The sequence below is a fragment of the Topomyia yanbarensis genome, chromosome 1 (assembly GCF_030247195.1).
Source record: "Topomyia yanbarensis strain Yona2022 chromosome 1, ASM3024719v1, whole genome shotgun sequence".
Lineage (NCBI taxonomy): Eukaryota > Metazoa > Arthropoda > Insecta > Diptera > Culicidae > Topomyia > Topomyia yanbarensis.
Genome location: NC_080670.1, coordinates 54,886,864 through 54,903,951, shown reverse-complemented (window position 1 = coordinate 54,903,951; position 17,088 = coordinate 54,886,864). Strand labels below are relative to the sequence as shown.

Below are 17,088 nucleotides of genomic sequence, written 5' to 3'. Positions count from 1 at the left end.
TTTCCTAAGATAACCTACCCCATCACAATGATTTTAAGAATAGGAATACAAACCCCACACACACACACGACTTGTAACACTTCATAAGTGAAAAGAATGTGAATAGGTTTACAAGGGTTGCCACTTCTCTCCAAATGTTTGCTCTACCCTAATGTTGAACAGTGAGGACTACTGATGACTAGCCTCTATATCTACGTCCAGCAGTCAGATCCGGATAATTCACGCTAGTTGTTACAGTACGGCAACTCGCTAGAGAAATAGTACAACTTGTTCCAATAGAGATAGCGGTTCTTGTTTGTGCTAGTTTCGTAAAGGTGCTAGAAATATACTACATCTGTGGACACAAATTGGGGCCATTTAAACGACCGTGGCTTACAGCATTGAAACGTGCGTGGGTCAGATCCCCATTCGAAACTTTAGCCATGTTTCACTGCTATGACTGGGTTAAGCTGTAAATGATGCTTTTCAACGGATGATAACACACTGTTTTGTGAACTCGCGGACCCACACCGACTAGGGATGTTCCGTTTTACTGTTGGAAGTAGCGGTGGATTAAAACCAGCTGTGAGCGAGATAAAGGCTACTCAAAACATATAGAAAATTCTGAACAATCCTACCGCAGTAAAGTCATCCGCACTGCATGCTACACTGCAGAAGAGCCCGTAATTTAATGGACCGCGGTCGTGCTCTAGCATGGATTTATAAAATAATAATTGTACTTTACTCGCTTATGCCGGATATTTCTAATCAACGGTACTTATTCGGTCGAATTTATTTCTCATTCAGAGCATTAGGCACACATCTCGTCGTTCGTTCCCCCGCACACTCAGACTGTCGATTGGTCGCTCACATTCGGATTCTTGCTGGCTGTTGGTTGGTGGAAACGCCGGGCAGTCCGAGTCAGTTTCCCCCCACAGAGCGGCGTGTGATGACAAAAATTGAGCAGAATCGCCGCCGTGGACCGTGGCCGGGCCACCCGCAATTGCTACCACATCTCTGACAAGTTTTGCTGCTGCTGCTGCGTCACATCGTCGCGTCGTGTGTGTTGGTCCAGTTTATGCTGAGTAAATGGAAAATGGGTGTAATTTATCGTTCGCTGGACAGTCCTCGAGTGGGGTGTGTTTGAGTTTGAAATTTTAGGGACGGTCGCGGATCCGAGTGTCGACGAGTAAGGAATTATGCGTTTATCTTGCGTTAATTTAGTCAAACTTGTAGCAGAGATTTGTATCTTCTATCCATATTTACATAATGTGCAACAGGTCTGCGTATTCGATTTTTCGTAGAGCTCGCTGGTCTGGATATCTACTTCTTTTCATTTTCGAATCAGTAGAAAAACTAATGTCCATGAGCTTTCGTTCTATATCCCGAGCATTTAAGTCATGTAAAACATTCATACGGTAACTCTCGGGCAGTTCGGGTGCGATTTTTTTTTGTGCTGTGTGATTAGACGCTTTGTCTTGGTGTTGTTTTGTGTCTTTTTCTCAAGGCCAAATTTCTAAGCCTTTGCTTGCGCAGTGAGGATTAAACAATAGCCAGCTACATAAGCTGGATCGGTGTGTCGTTAGGAATTAGTTTAAAGGTAGGCCACTTTTATCTTTTTTCATATATTTATTGGTCTGTGCGAGCGCAAACTCTCCAGGTGGTAGAATGGAGGTTTGACTTCTAAGGCTCCCGTGCCCATCACTATCAACTCTCAACTGGTCCATTGGTGGTCTTCTTTCGGCCAAAAACTAAATTGCTGAATCTTGAGCAGCTATATAGAAACCTGACTGCACAATTCTCGGCTATGACCGAAGTTTCAAAGATCCGCTCGGGCAAGGTCAGGTTTTTGTTAGCTAACTCAAAGCTGGTGAAAAATATTGCTTGTTGTGAGCACTTTACACGGGATTATAATGTTTATATTCCAGCTGTAAGGGTTGAAATTGAAGTTGCCGTCAACAATGAAAGTTTTACCTGCAGGGATCTGCTGCAGTGCGGGATTGTATGTTTTAGAAACCGCGGACTTCACCCGGTTAATTCAGTGTTAATTGCGGGAGATCGTTCTAAAACATACCCCAATGAAACCCTATTCGGGTGACTTTCGGTGGAAATGCTCTACCGAACTACATCCTCTTGCACAAGGTCCGTCGTGTACCGAGGGTCATGAATTGCACTACGAATGAACAATTGGGTCAGTCGGCCATACATAGTATAGTGTTTCAAAACGTTGTTTTTGTGCTCAAAATTAATAGCGTCTAAACAGTTAACTTTCGGAGTATAGCTTGTTCGGAGAATTTCTAGCGTTTATTATTGCGCATCTACAGGAATATATTGTTCAGTGATTAATTCATCTATAAGTGACATACGAAATTTATTTCCTGAACTAATTAAGGTTAAGAAAACACCATACATCTGTTTTCGAGTTATGGAACATGTTATATGGAGACCCACTTTTCATGATAACTATTAAGTCATTCTCCTACGTTCTTGGAATCTTCCACAAAGTTTTTTGCGGTGTCGAATCACATGCGGAATTCCACCAGCAGGTTCGCAACAATTTAAATCAGTATTTTTTTATGTCCTTCGTGACATTTATAGTGGGGCTTGATAAAAATTACCTGTTCATAATGTGGGTTCAAACGAATGAGAGTACGGTAGTAAAAAACCTTTACGCGCACGATCTCGAAGTACACAGAATATAAATATTCAGACTCACACCCAGTTTTTTGTTCTGAATCAAAATTAAGAGTTCGTGTGCTTTGTTTTTATTTCCAAAGGCTTTGGAAGCATTAAGGATTAAGCAGTATTGTTTGGAACAGAAGGTCTTAGCACGTTGCTCCAGATATTTTAACCCTCAAAAAAGCAAGGGGTCTCAGAGGCCTGGCTAGTTACAGTTCTATAGTTTCAATGGATTTGTAGTTTGGAATACAAATGATTGAGCGGTTCCGGGCTTTCGATTCTCTCACTGATAAAACGACAAAAAGAGGCTTTAGATTGCATTGTGTCTTATGAGAGATTCTTATCGAAGTCACAATTTTAGCTTGCTTTTTTGAGGGTTAATGAACCAAATTTTATGAAAACACTCAGTCATCATCGCGTATAAAAGCTGAACTACATTGATATCTATTTTAAAAAGAAAATATTAACATTGTTGAACACATTTAAATCTATACTTTGATATTTGAAAAGAAAAGCAAAAACATTGCATGTCATAAATGAAAGTGTTCTATGTAATTTATCATGGAGCTGCTTGTCGCAGTGCTCTCGAATGTTACATTTTATACCCCTGCGATGGCATTTTGTTTTGAACATTTGGACACTCGGAGAGAATCGAGTAGACGAACAAGTCAGCCACTATATGAAAGTCAAAGTTAGTCATGTCAGCATCTTATGATGTTGTTTCCTTCTTTTTGCTCCTTGACAGGTTACTTGAGGTGGAGGTTACCCTAAAAACATCGCAAAATTTAGAATATAATTTTAAATATAACTGATAGGAAGTTACTTTGTTCCACAAAAATATGTGATGCGATACCGTAAACATGAAAAATTATGAAAAAACTTATTTTAAGGAGTCTTCCATATAACATGTTCCATGACTCAAAAACTACTGAAGTTAGATATACGGTGTCTTCAGCAATTTCTTTGGCAGTAATATTTTCTACAACTTTGCCGAAGACACAAAGTTTCTATCTTAATTAGTTCAGGAAATAAACTTCATGATCACTGAACAAAATATATTCAAAGAGATGCGCAGTCATAAACGCTAGAACTTCTCCGAAGAAACTGTACTCCTAAAGTTAACGGTTTAGATGATACCATTTTTAGCGGTCAGCTATTTTCAGCGGTCAATAAAGCGCATCGATTCTTTTCAAGGGGGGCGTCTGGTGTAAAGTGCTCAAGCAGAAAGTTATTTTGGATGACGATTTTGAATGGATCTTTTTTTTAATGTTAAAATTTATTTATACATTCATTGAGCAAGAAAACAAAATATTTTCAGTCACGCTGAGCCACACATACGAGCGTTCCAAGAGTAGACGTCCAACCATTTCCACGTCGAGGAGCGCCGCGGCGAATGCGATAACTCTCGATAAAATTGTCTGATACGGGAAATCCAATAAGTTTGTAAAGCTCTGACTTGTAGTAAACCATAAAAAATAGAAAAAAGTTCGAGTTTTGGAAAATGGCTTCATGAAAACCGTAAAATCTCATATTTTACTGTAAAATTCACTCAATTTTCTTCAAAATAATAGGGAGAAAATTTTTTTTATTCAGTTTTCTGTGGTTTATCGACAGGCTACACATATTGTGAATTCTCGTAAAAAATCAAGTCGATTCGTTGACTAGTTTTTGAGTTATTGTGTTCGCCAATTTGAAAAAAAAAAACGCGGTTTCGAGAAAAACGCTATAAAGGGTTGTCCCACATCAAATTGCATCATGGAAAAAAACGCTGTAGAAAATGACCCATGGGATATTTTCTCTTGAAAATTTGGGCAGAAGTAGTTTGGAGTGTATAGTTTACAGTGTATATTTATCTCTGTCAGTTTTTCGAAAATTTTAGACGATAGATTGAAATCTGCATTTGCTATAGCAAATATGCGTGAGGAATGCATGGCTGTTTAAAACAAAAGAAGTTCAGCGTGGTCACAGAGATTGCGGGAGACTATTCTAGAGTTTCAAATAAGCGGATAAAAGAAAAGTCGATTTTTTGCGCACTATACCTGACGCCCCCCTTAACTCTGAGCCACTTCAGTGTAGTATCTGCGGTGTCGCTTGCGACAAAATGGTTTTGGCCAGTTCAATTAAAATACTTAGACGTCGGCGTCGCATACCAGTTGACGAAAATATCTGCGAGAAGTGTCAATTTTGTTTATCTTAGGAAACTTTAGCGTTACACATAAAGGCAAAGGTGTAGCGAGTGATTACTGTATGTATCCTATATGTAACCGAACTCGTTCCACCTGCCATTTGAGACAGCATACTCTGATTGTTGTGATATGATACAAATTTTTTCACAACCGTGTCTTTCCAGAACCCCAGAACCGCATGGCATCATCTCAAGCGCTACCTAGTAAAGATGACACTGCTCCGCTGCATTTCAGTCCATCACGCTTACGCTGGGACAGCATAATTGTACGTAAACATTTCAGAATGTACATTCCAATCACCCTAAAATTGCAGGATTCTTCACCGAAACACCATTAAAGTTAGTCCGCATAAACCGCACACAATCAGTTCAGCACGAATGGGGTGGACTCGTCCGTCGGTGTCCGTCTTCATCAACCGTGTTGGCGTTGCCTTAACGATTGTTTGCCGAGACGAATGAAATTCTGCTCCTGGGAAGGACTAATTACAGTGGAAATCAAACAACGACAGCAACGGACTGAGCTGTATAGCCATTGTTTATCTAATCCTTTTCGCCACTGAAATGGGAAAACACTGTGATGAAGACTGTGACGTTCTCCGAGCCTTCATCCGATTTTGTTGTGCTAAAATTGCTACCTATAGAAGATACCTATGGAACACTAGATTAGGATTGTCGTTGGATTAGGTGCTACGAGTGTTACTGTTTTGATTCTGATACAATGCCTATCATCGCAAGTCAGTCCCATGTAGATAGGGAATCCCATAAAACATGCGACTGACTTGCGATTATGGGCAGTACATATCTTTCAAATTAGGCACAAAGAAAGTAAACTCACTAACATAATAACGAAAAAATTCTAAAGGGCTCTATAATTAGAGAAAAAGACTAATGAGTTAGTTGTTTTGGGTAAGGACAAGTGAAAATCAGCTGAATTTTCTATCAGTGTCGGTATTGAATCGTAGTTTGGTGATAAGGAAAAGTCGTCTAATACGGACACTGTGGGTGAGGCGGGCACCTTGCGTTTCTCACAAACTGCAAAATTAAATAAAAATATAATGATTCGGTTTAGTGGTGCAAATTTGCAATTTCAAATGCCAACTTTCAGCTCAATCAAACCCAACCATGATTCAAATTCAAAGCCAGTAAGAAATACGTTCAGAGTAGTTTTGCTGGAAAAACCTTGTCAATATCCCAGTACAGAGATATTCACAGGGTCAATGAAATCGAAAATGAATGGAAAATGATTGAGCAACTCGGCTATTTGAATGAATGATGCAAACAAAAAACTGTGAATTGAACATAGTAGGGCATGATTTGAGATTTGTTCTTCCTTCAAGTTCAAAACAACCTGGTGAAAATTTGCAGCTCTGGATATGGTAACATTTCTAAATGATTGCAAATGCTTCTGAAAGATACTGAAACAATTAAGTTCGGGAAATGTAAGATATACGAGCAAAACAATTTGTTTTGGCGTAGGACTACGTTTTTGTTTTCGATGGGGGGTTGCACTTTGTAAATTCTACAAAAATGATATGTGACGAAAGTGGTCCAATTTTAAACGAATATAATTCAGCCATCTCACGATAAATTTTCAAATTTTTTGCTCATATCGCCCCGAAATACTTCTAAGAATGGATTCCAATATAGATAAACCCAAAGATTTTTGATATCATGGCATTAAAAATTTAAATAATGTACAACCTAGTCAAAACATCGCGCATTAACACACAGAAGATAGCGCTTCCCAAGTCCAGCACGACAGATTTGTGTACCTAGCGCGCTACACTTCCATGAATGACGTCATCATTGACTATTTAAAGAACGGGTTTGGCCGCACCAGCTCAGTTGCCTGTTGAACGGCAGACGGAGCAGGTCCTTGCGCTGTGTTTTCACAGCCAGCGTAGCTGAGTTAGAAGTCCGTTACACTGCCTGTGGATGTACGCTACCCAGAGACAGCGACTGAGCTTGTCCGTTCAAACACAATGCTATCTTTTGTGTTGTGCTCGTTTCTAGCACACTTTTATGTATCATCTCGAATACAATTATTCGTACACGAAATCGCTTGTACATTCGTGCTCCATATCTAGAGAAAATTTAGAATAGGACGTAAGCAACAATGAGAGTTTCTCTTTGGGATTTTTCTTTTCTGTTCATTACTCGGTCATTTCAACATTTGCTACTCTACTCTTTGCATAATATTCTAGTAAAAACCGTCGGCTTTCGATATGTACTGGAAAATTAGTGCAAAGTGTTGTAATGACGTCGTAATACACGAAAGAGAAAGTAAACAAAGAGAGGCTCTCAATGTTACTTACGTCCTATTCTAAATTTTCTCTAGATTTGCAAACATGGTTAACATAGTGTCGTGGTACTAGTTGTCTCTTTCGCTCTACCCATCATCATCAGCGTTGACCAGGGCTGATTACTGTCATCCGCTATGGAAATATACAGACTTTGACAGTAGTCAACATATGATGGGCCTAGTCGCTCTAGGCCCATCTCGCCAATGCTTTTGCATTGGGTTGTTTTGATTTTAACAAAGGCAGATGTTGGCTAGGACAAAATGGCCGCCTAGCAGAGGGCTGGCGTTGACTCATTTTGCTTTGTGCACTTGGGTTCAATGTTTTAGGCGAATGTGTAGGTAGTGTTACCATTTGGGATGCTTTCTCCTAGGATCTGATTCCGAGCGAACGATAGGTAGTAGGCAAATTATATGTATGTATTGTATAGTACTGTTCGTCTTGATCTGTTGTGAGAAATTGTGAATCTAAATTGTAAGCAATATTGTATGCAACCATTAAATTAAGCTTGAGAAAAGAAAATATTGATTCCACTCCCTTTACCAACTGTTAATTTAAATAATTAATTAAATATAAATGTAACGCACATAACACACTACACATACAAAGATATCGAAACGGGAGGAATTGGATATGGAATTAACGGATGGAATTAGGAAATGCGGGACGAAGAAGGCGGAAAATGAGGTGGAAAAGGGGGAGGTGAGGTATGAAATTGGGTTTGCCAGTAGTGGATTAGGATAAGCCAGTCTTTTCCACTTGAGACACCAAGCACTACAGAAGTACTAGAAAGTTTTTGAGCAAGTTACGCTAGAGATCGGATAGTTTTACCACTTCTAGTCACACGTTGCATGAGTGGCTAACAGTGCAGTGGAGAAGAAGTTGCGAGTTCAGAGTATTTCGAGTCAGGTAACCTAATTGGGAACAACATTCTAGTGGCAACAAAAACCCTCATACCTTCTCCATTGTTAACCTCAGGACCCATTAAGTTTCGGCTGGAAGTTTGTGTGGCCAAGTCCCACCGATAACTCCGGAAATACCCTGCGACGTTGGGATCATAGTTCGTGTCACCACGAGACAGCATAGTTCGTGAACAAAATCCCCGCCACGACCACATTTCTGCCGGGATTTGTCGGCCACGTGGAACAGCTCGAGGAGAAAGCCGCCATTCTGCCTCCTGCAGCCCAGCAAGCCATCCGGCAACCGCATGATACTGCCGCCCAGCGCGGAAAACTGACACCCGCCTTCGATCGCAACCCAGTGAGCGAACCAGAAATCGCATATGACCGTCACTACGCGCGCATCCCGTCAGCAGTCTACGATCGTCACCCAGCGTACGCCCAGCACGAGTCCCCGAATTCCTCTCCAGCGCCGGCCGGACAACATACACACCTACACCACACACCGTAAGCAAATAAAGTTAAGTAAAAGTGAAAAATCAGTGTTTTTGGACTTTTGATCAGTGCTAAGAGCCGACCCTGTAAAGCAGAGAAAATCCTTGGAGGAAAAGCCTGTTTGATTTCGTCCGCTGCTACCTCCTTGGGTTTGAGTAAAAGAATATAACAGTAGGTATATCTACATTGTTGTTTAAACGTACACGCCGCAACAACTGCTTCCTAAATGTCGCTGTAAGGTTGCCAGTAAATTTTTGGTTCAACTAGCACTTGTATTTTCTATTTGCGCTTGAAATTAAGTAATGTCGTGCTAGAAATAAGCCTCCCATTTTGGTTTAAAGTCAAGGACAGTTTTTAAAGCAGAATTTGATTGATTAGTTTAACTCATTTAACCAATTTTATCAATTCTGTAATCTAAAAAGAATTTTTGAATTATACAGAACGTGGTGAATTTGACACCACTTGCAACTGGTATAATCAACTTGCACAAAGCATTGCATAACGTAGGGCTGTTTTTTGGAACAACATGTGTTATCATTCAGCCCTTCGTTATGCAAAATCACGATATTATGACAGCTGGGAAAAGCGCGGCGTTCCATGGAGCGCGGCCGTTACTTTCAATCGGGAAAGGACGCGTGGAATTTTGTAGAAAAATCAGCCTATTTATGAATGAACACACTGCCATTCGAAAAACCATCGCAAAAACGCATCAAATTGTTTTCGATTCTTGTATATTTATAGTTTCGATATACAGGGTGTTTGGTTCATGGTTAAGAACCTCTCGAGGGATGATTGACTGTCTTATTTGGAGAAAAAAAATCGTTCTACACATACCATCAAATCCCAACCGTGACTAAGGGACCGTACACTAATTACATAAGACATTTTTAGAACATTCCAACCTCCCCCTCCCCCCAGATAAGAATTCGTAAGATTTTGACGAACTCCCCCTCCCCCCTACATAAGATCTTATCATGATTTTCGTAATTAAAAAATCATATAGTTAATTCATTAAATAAGATAGCGAAAACGATACTTATAGAATTATTTCAAGAAAATTCATGACAAAATTTAACTGCATTCATCTGTAGTAATTTTATTTTCATCCTAGTAGAACAACTATTGGGTGACATTTAGAAAAGCCAATCTGGTCCATATAATCTGCTTCGCTATATTCCACTTCCTTTGAATATATTGTCATGCAGAGCTCAAAAGAATTTATAACCTGATCTGGCATGAATTTATTCTGAGCTCCAACTGTGACGATTATTGTACGCATAGCTCCGACATCTTCGAATTTTCTTGAAGTAAAATACAGTTCACACTCTGGAAATATTCGGCCCACAAGATCTGTCACAATCGCATGACAGAACATTTTCCGAATACCTTGCGGTTTGAACAAAAAGTATGAATAGAAGGATATTGGAACATCAACACGACTTCTTAACTTGTAAGGCATACTGTGACCCCAGTTCCCAAACAGAACAATGTGCCACCAACCGTCAAGAAATTGATGTAACTGCTCTAACACCATCGACAATTAAGACGCTCCTCACGATGGCAACAATAAACAAAATTACATAATTAATTTAACAATCATATCTTGCTGTTGCAAAACACTTCAATTCCAGGTCCACCCTTCCTTGGCCATGATGTACAATATGTGCTAATTTTGTTTGAAATAGAAAATGTTCATGGCACAAATAATAAATAATTCTTGTGTAAAGAATATTTTTCTTATTGATTTCATTTTCATACTTTTTTATGATATTACGTAAGAAAGAACAAACCCTCCCTCCCCCTCAGATAAGAATTTGTAAGATATTTTGAAACTCTCCCTCCCCCCATATGCCCTTACGTAATTAGTGTATGGCCCCTAAGCTATTGAACTTTTTGTGTTAAAAACTTAGTTGTCTTAAAATAGCTCTAACTCAAAAAGTATACTTTGTATTTCAAATCTTTTATATCCATTGAATAGGTGAGAAAATTTCCCATTGAATTATGTCCTCACATGTTTCAGCTAATGAGGTTAACAAACCTTTTCACAACAATTTACTTAAAATTTACCATTTTTTATCGATTTTTCGTTCATTTCGCGAAAATCTTAATAGTTAACATCACTATTTTAATAATTCAGATTGTTCGGCTTGAAGAGCTGCATAATTTGTTCTTTGACATGATACACCTATCTTTTCATGAAGTGTTTGGGTTATTGAACTTTGATATTTTTATGTCATTTTCAATAATACTAGCTCTTATTGAAAAAAGAATGGCACTTATTGTACCTTTTCTTATTTTTTCGTAAGCCAGAAAAAATTTGCAAAGAAACCTTTCAGTTAACTGTATTTAGTATTCTTTTAGAAGTAAATTAGTTTAAAGTTAATGTTATTTTTAGCATTTTTGTTAATTTAATTAAAAAAGTAAATAATAAACATCACCATTATTATCATCGAAATAATGCATCTCAGTAAATTCTACAATTCGTTCTTTGACTCCATTCAATTATCTCTTTTAGTTTCGAAGCAAAATCATTTTTATCACCTCGCTACATTTCCGAAAACAACGATTTCGAACCCACTACATTTGTGGTAAGGCCATGCTGTGTTAACTATTAAATTGCAGCGAAATGAAAAGCAATAGGGATAAAGTGTCAAACAACAAGTTATAGAGAATGTTAAGGGACATCAAATGAACAATAGTAACGATAAATTTAGTTAAATAATATTTAGAATAATTACAAAACTCTCCAAAAACGCTAAGTTTGAGTTATTTTACTAGTAAAAAGTCATTCAGTACACTTAACTAAAGGATATTTGTACATACATCGAAAGGAAATTTTCTCAACTGTCCAATGAAGCCTTGCAAATAACGATACAAAGCATATTTTTTAGATTAGAGTCTTTTAAGCACTTGCAAGTCGATTACAGGAAAAGTTTAGTAATAAAATTACAAAGATACGAGAAGAGATAGGAACATGATGTTGAAGAACGAATTATGAATCGTTCTAAAACACAACTTTTGGATAATAGATATTGCAATAATTATAATTTATTATTTTGAGAAAATTAATAAAAACCTCATCAAAACCGCCTACTTATAACCACTTAACAACTTAAAGGTAATTAAAACTAATTAACTGAAAGATATGAGAGCACCATACAATAGAAAATTTTCTTCCAATTGAACTAAAAGATTTAACATACGAAGTATACTTTTCGAGTTAGAGATATTTTAAGATAGATAAGTTTTTTACACAAAAAGTTCAATAACTCTGTAACGGTTGAGATTTGATGGTATATGTAGAACGGTTTTTTTCTCCAAATATGACAGCCAATCATCCCTCGAGAGGTTTTTAATCATGAACCAAACACCCTGTATTATTAAGACCACTGCATTCGCTACATTTGTATGCGTACTTTAGGAAAGTTTCAATAATGGCTAATAAATAAATAAATATAACTAGAGAGCTTGATATATACATGAAATGTGAATATATTGTCAAAAATTTGATTTTTCTTCACTGGTCCGGTTTTTTTTTGCCACACACAATCGAAAAGTTTTTACAATTTTTAAAAGCTGATCTTGTGCTATAAAGATTTAGTTCCAGGTAGGGGAGACTGAGGAGACTTGATTCCCGGGGAGACTTGATCCCATCATTGTAACTCAAAGGCGGATCAGAATACATTATTCGAATATACTATAAAGTTGCGTAGTTTTATCTAAACATAAATTTCATTAACACAGAAAAAAGAAATTGGACTTTTGTGTAACGGAATTTTTACCGATTTAAAAAAAGTCTCAGAAGAACTGAAGAAGATTTATTTTTCAAATTTTCAAACTTTTATAAAATTGATAAAATCACCCACTACATACTCTACTTTTGCATACAGTATTACAGGAGAATGTCAATTATATGAATACGTTATGATTGAGCTGATTCTTTGGTTCAACTATATTTTTACTAAAGTTCGCTGAAATAGATGCTATGGGTTCACTTGATCCCTTCAAATTCGTGGAGATTTGATCCCCTTCGCCATACTTCATACACACCACTGAAAATAACCAAATTCACACCAGAACAATTGAAGTCATTGTTGTCATAAAAAAATGTCAAAAATGAACGCTTCATTCGAAAGAAACATAACTGTAATTGTTTACTACAGTATACGCAGCAACCATTCATCCCACATTTGACGTTCCTCAACCATAATAAAGACAGCTTTCAAATAATTGCACGGAGATTTGGGGAATTCGTAAAAAAAAATCAGGTGAGAGATGCGTAAGATGTAGTAACAAAAATAACAATATCTAATCATAACAATTTAATCAATACTACAATCCATTTATAAAATTGAATGGGGTAATGTACCCGTTTTTGCCATATTAAGAAGAGTACCACATTATTACTACAATAATTTTATTATTTCAGCTTCTTTGATTTGTTATTAAGGTCCATTTTTTTATTTCGATTATAGAGGTTTTAACGTTAAGGTCATTCGCCTCTTATTAAGAGCCAATATAATAACAAAATTGTCTTGAGAATGGTGAAAATCTTCTGTTTGAGCGCAGCAAAATCTCTAATCGAGTACCCCAATTATCGCAATACCATTTGAGTCAATGCGTTGAGCAAAGATGGCAGACGCTGCTCTAACCAAAGGCTTCAGATGGGTAGGATGATAGTAGAAACAGGGCAAAAATAGGCTTATTACCCTACATGCTCTTTTAAACACGTTTCCATAAAGGAATCAAGTTTCCCCAAATTAGGGATCGAGTCTCCACTAATCTAAGAATTTTCCATTTTTTTGTTGTTTTCCAGAAATGCTCATAGCCCATGTCCAGTATAATATTTCCATGTAATTTTTTTATGATTATTAGTCATCCCTAGAAACAATATAAAACTACAAAAAATACATAGTTTTTTATCATTCCATACGTAAGAAATATATTTGATTTATTATTACTCTAAATGAACCAAGAAAATAAATATTTTACATTAAGTAGTATAGTCCTACGTCTGCAATTCGTGCAACCCCATAGGGCTGCCTCTTGTAGTTTTTTCGTCACAGGGTGATGCACATAATTTTTTGTTAGTAGAAAATAACGATTAAAACCTGAAAATCGTTGATCTCGGGAAATATTTCTAAGTGGGCACGAGGTACTGGATATTTAACACTTGATTGGCCAAAAAACGTATACTTTACATAATCATTTCGAATATAAACACATTTTTTTAAAATTTGTATCATGGTGGGTATGACGGACACAGTAGGGTAGGGAAAGATGGACATATTTCTAACGCCAATACAAAGCAGAATGCTGAATTTGATTATTTATTGGTATAAGTTCTTATATTGATGCAACATGATTTCAAATCACGGTTTACGTGCAATTTGCGAGCAATGCGTATCTGAAGAGAACGCTTAAGATTCCTGGCGCTATTTGTACGTGGGACATGTCGGGAAATCCACATGATTCCCACCACACTTCCACAGTAAACCTTATTGCTATAATGAATGCCAATTGTTTGGAACTAGTACCTACAGTTCATGATCCGCGGTATAAAAAGGCGAACAGGTAGACAAACCTCGTCAAGAGGAGATAGTTAGGTGGAGCAGATTCGGCGATGGTCGCCAGATAAGAGTATAAGGTGACATATGTCCTCTTCCTGCCAGCTGCGACTGATCCTGAATGCAAACGTTTTCAGTTCAGTTTGTTTACTGACATGGGGTCTTTAAAACAGCCAACCCCATGTGCCCCCGAATTCAAACTCGAAACGGAGACGATCCCGTCACATTCAACCCGATTAGCTGGTACATATACTCTGTACTCCTTCGTAAAAAATCCGTAGCCAGTAATATCATTTGCCTATATCAAACCATTTACTACCACCAGAAGCGTATCAGGGCGAAATTTTAATATTTCTATCACTATCTATCAGATCTCGAGAAATGTGCAATAGACCGAAGACTGCCAAGAAGACTGGCAACTCTGTCCAGAATCTGGAGACAGTAACAGCAACGCCACGTGCGGGTAAAGGTGGTACTTCCCACAGTGATGCTCACACACACATATACACTTTTACATTAAGTTCACTACCTTCCTCCAATAGAGGCGCTGTAATCTCTGTCGCTTCTCGTTTGTATGGGGGAAGGAAAGAGATGTCAGTCTTCTTAATATGTAGTCCTCGAATAGATTCAAATATTTTTGTTTTTGGGCAAGAAAAAGATTAGAAATTGCCCGGTTGCAGAGGATAGCACCATGGGCCACAAATCGATTTTTTTGGTCGAAATTCCAGAACTTATAAACCGTTAGTACTAGACTTTCAGTGTCTTTGGAACAAATTCTCTACAATAAGTGCTCTTCATTTTAGGGGAAACAAAATTAGGGTGGCCCTCTCGATTTTTGAAATAAAAAAATTATTTCCTGAATGAAAAAAGATAGGAGAATATGATCTTCCAAAGAAATGTAGAGAAAATAATTTTGAGTAACTTTACTGAAAACGTCGAAACTCCATCTTCAGCGGTTTTTATTTTACAGCGTTTTCCCTTGTTCCGTTTAGGGTGGCTCTTAAAAATTCAGCTTTTTTTAATATAACTTCTTTGAAGTTGATTTCTCGTGAATGTCAACTTCTGACAAAAGTTGGCTCTTACAAATGCGCACATTTCTTCTTCAGAGACCAACTCATTAACTTTTATATAAACAGTGTTATTGACGATTTTATTCTCAAAATTCGACATTTTCTAAGCTAAATAACTCCGAAGGTGGCAAAAAGTGGCAATCAATGTTATGACCATCTGATAGTACTTTAAAAACACTACAAAATAAGGGGTTCATGGTTTGTCTCCTAGCTACTGTTCATGTGAAATGTTTGCTTATAAACTACCTCTGTTCCATGGGCCAAAAATCGATATTTTGTTGAAAATCCAGTTCTTATATTCCGTAAGTGCTAGACATTCAGTGTCTTCAGAAGAATTTCTTCACCATAAGTGCGCTTCATTTCGGTGTAAAAAACTGGGTGGTCTCCTTGATTTTTGGAATGAAAATAATTTCTCCTGAACAATAACAATAGAAGTATAAAGCCCTACTGAAAATAAAAAATAATCATGTTTGAGTAACTTTGTTACTCAATTCCTTAACTATCATCAGAGGCTTTTATTTTACGGCATTTTCCATTATTTGGTTTGGCCTGACCTTTAAAAAAATAGTGTTTCAATAAAATACTTTTGAAGTAAATTTTCCAAAAAATTTGTTCTGATAAATGCCTATTTTTTCTTTGGAGACCAACTTATTAGTTTAAAAAACTAATACATTGAATTTTTTCAGTGGTAAATTTTTTTCTCTGCGTTTCAACAATTTCTACACTGATGCGTAGAAAACTGCCCATTTTGAATAAAAGTGGAATAACCCACTTAATGGGTAAAGAGCTTGTACGTCAACCTGGTTACGTTTTAACTATTATTTCTCGTGGAAAACTTACAACGAAATGCGTAAAAAATACCCATTAATGAAAATCGTCCCAGAATGAAAAATACTGAAAATAGTTTTTTTTCTGAATTTAAAAAAATTGAACAACACCAGTTTTACATTATTTCCCTCGGTTAAAAGTATAAGAATCCTGATAGAATCTCTATTCTAAAGCCTAAAATCAACATAAAAACTGTCAGTTGACAGAATCCCTGAATCTTCCAGGGCAGTCTAAATTGTTGAATTATCGCATATTTGCACAATTCTAAATAGTCTAAACTTCCGTTTTTAATAAGTAGGTTATCTCGCTTGAAGTAATTCATTATTAGCATCAATATATACATTGGCATAACTTCATCGAGTTATTATGAAATGGATTAGAAGTACTCATTGTTAGAAGAAAAAAAGTACCCATAGTTGACAGCTCGAATAACTTCCGAAAATAAGCAATTTATATTGATATCATTGATAAAGTTTTTTTTGCAGCGTTTGGAAAATAACTTCGAAGGGGGAGACTGCCAATCTATCCGTTGGATAATAATAAAAAATATTATAAATGAGAGCTGAACAGCTTGTCCCCCAACGTACATTCACGTGGATTTTTTTGTTAATTTCCAAAGGCAAAAATGGTATTTAAATTACAGTGAGCTGAAGCAGAGGAGGTAATATAATTAATAAAAGACAAATAAATCATTAATGTTAAACAAAGGGTGTTCCTTTACGGTAAACCTGAGCTTTCAATATATTGTAATATATTCATAATAATTTCTTTTTTGCCATGCAAATAAAACGTATGCCATGCAAATACTCCACACATTCATTTCATAAACCGTAGTCCGAAAACCACATGTTTTATGTACAATTTCACTCCACGAAACAAGTTTAGAATAACATCTTCCGAGTGTACCGATTTGCATCAGAGATCCGGATATGTGTGTATATAAGAACGGCGACTATGTATGATAAATATATATTTTAAGCACGAATTTAGATGAATACCGCATGCATTCTCTATAACAGAGGGAGTTTATAAGCAAACATTTCACATGAACAGTAGATAGGAGATAAACCATGAACCCCTTATTTT

The 17,088-nt window shown here is 37.0% G+C and overlaps 1 long non-coding RNA gene across 1 annotated transcript; it reads left to right on the top strand.

The window, feature by feature from the left end:
- The first annotated feature begins 1,301 nt into the window (after positions 1–1,301).
- LOC131677636 (uncharacterized) lies at positions 1,302–16,679 on the top strand. The gene is made up of 3 exons (XR_009303406.1): positions 1,302–1,579; positions 5,009–5,109; positions 16,488–16,679. It is a non-coding gene; the product is annotated as an uncharacterized LOC131677636 (long non-coding RNA).
- Positions 16,680–17,088: the final 409 nt, after the last annotated feature.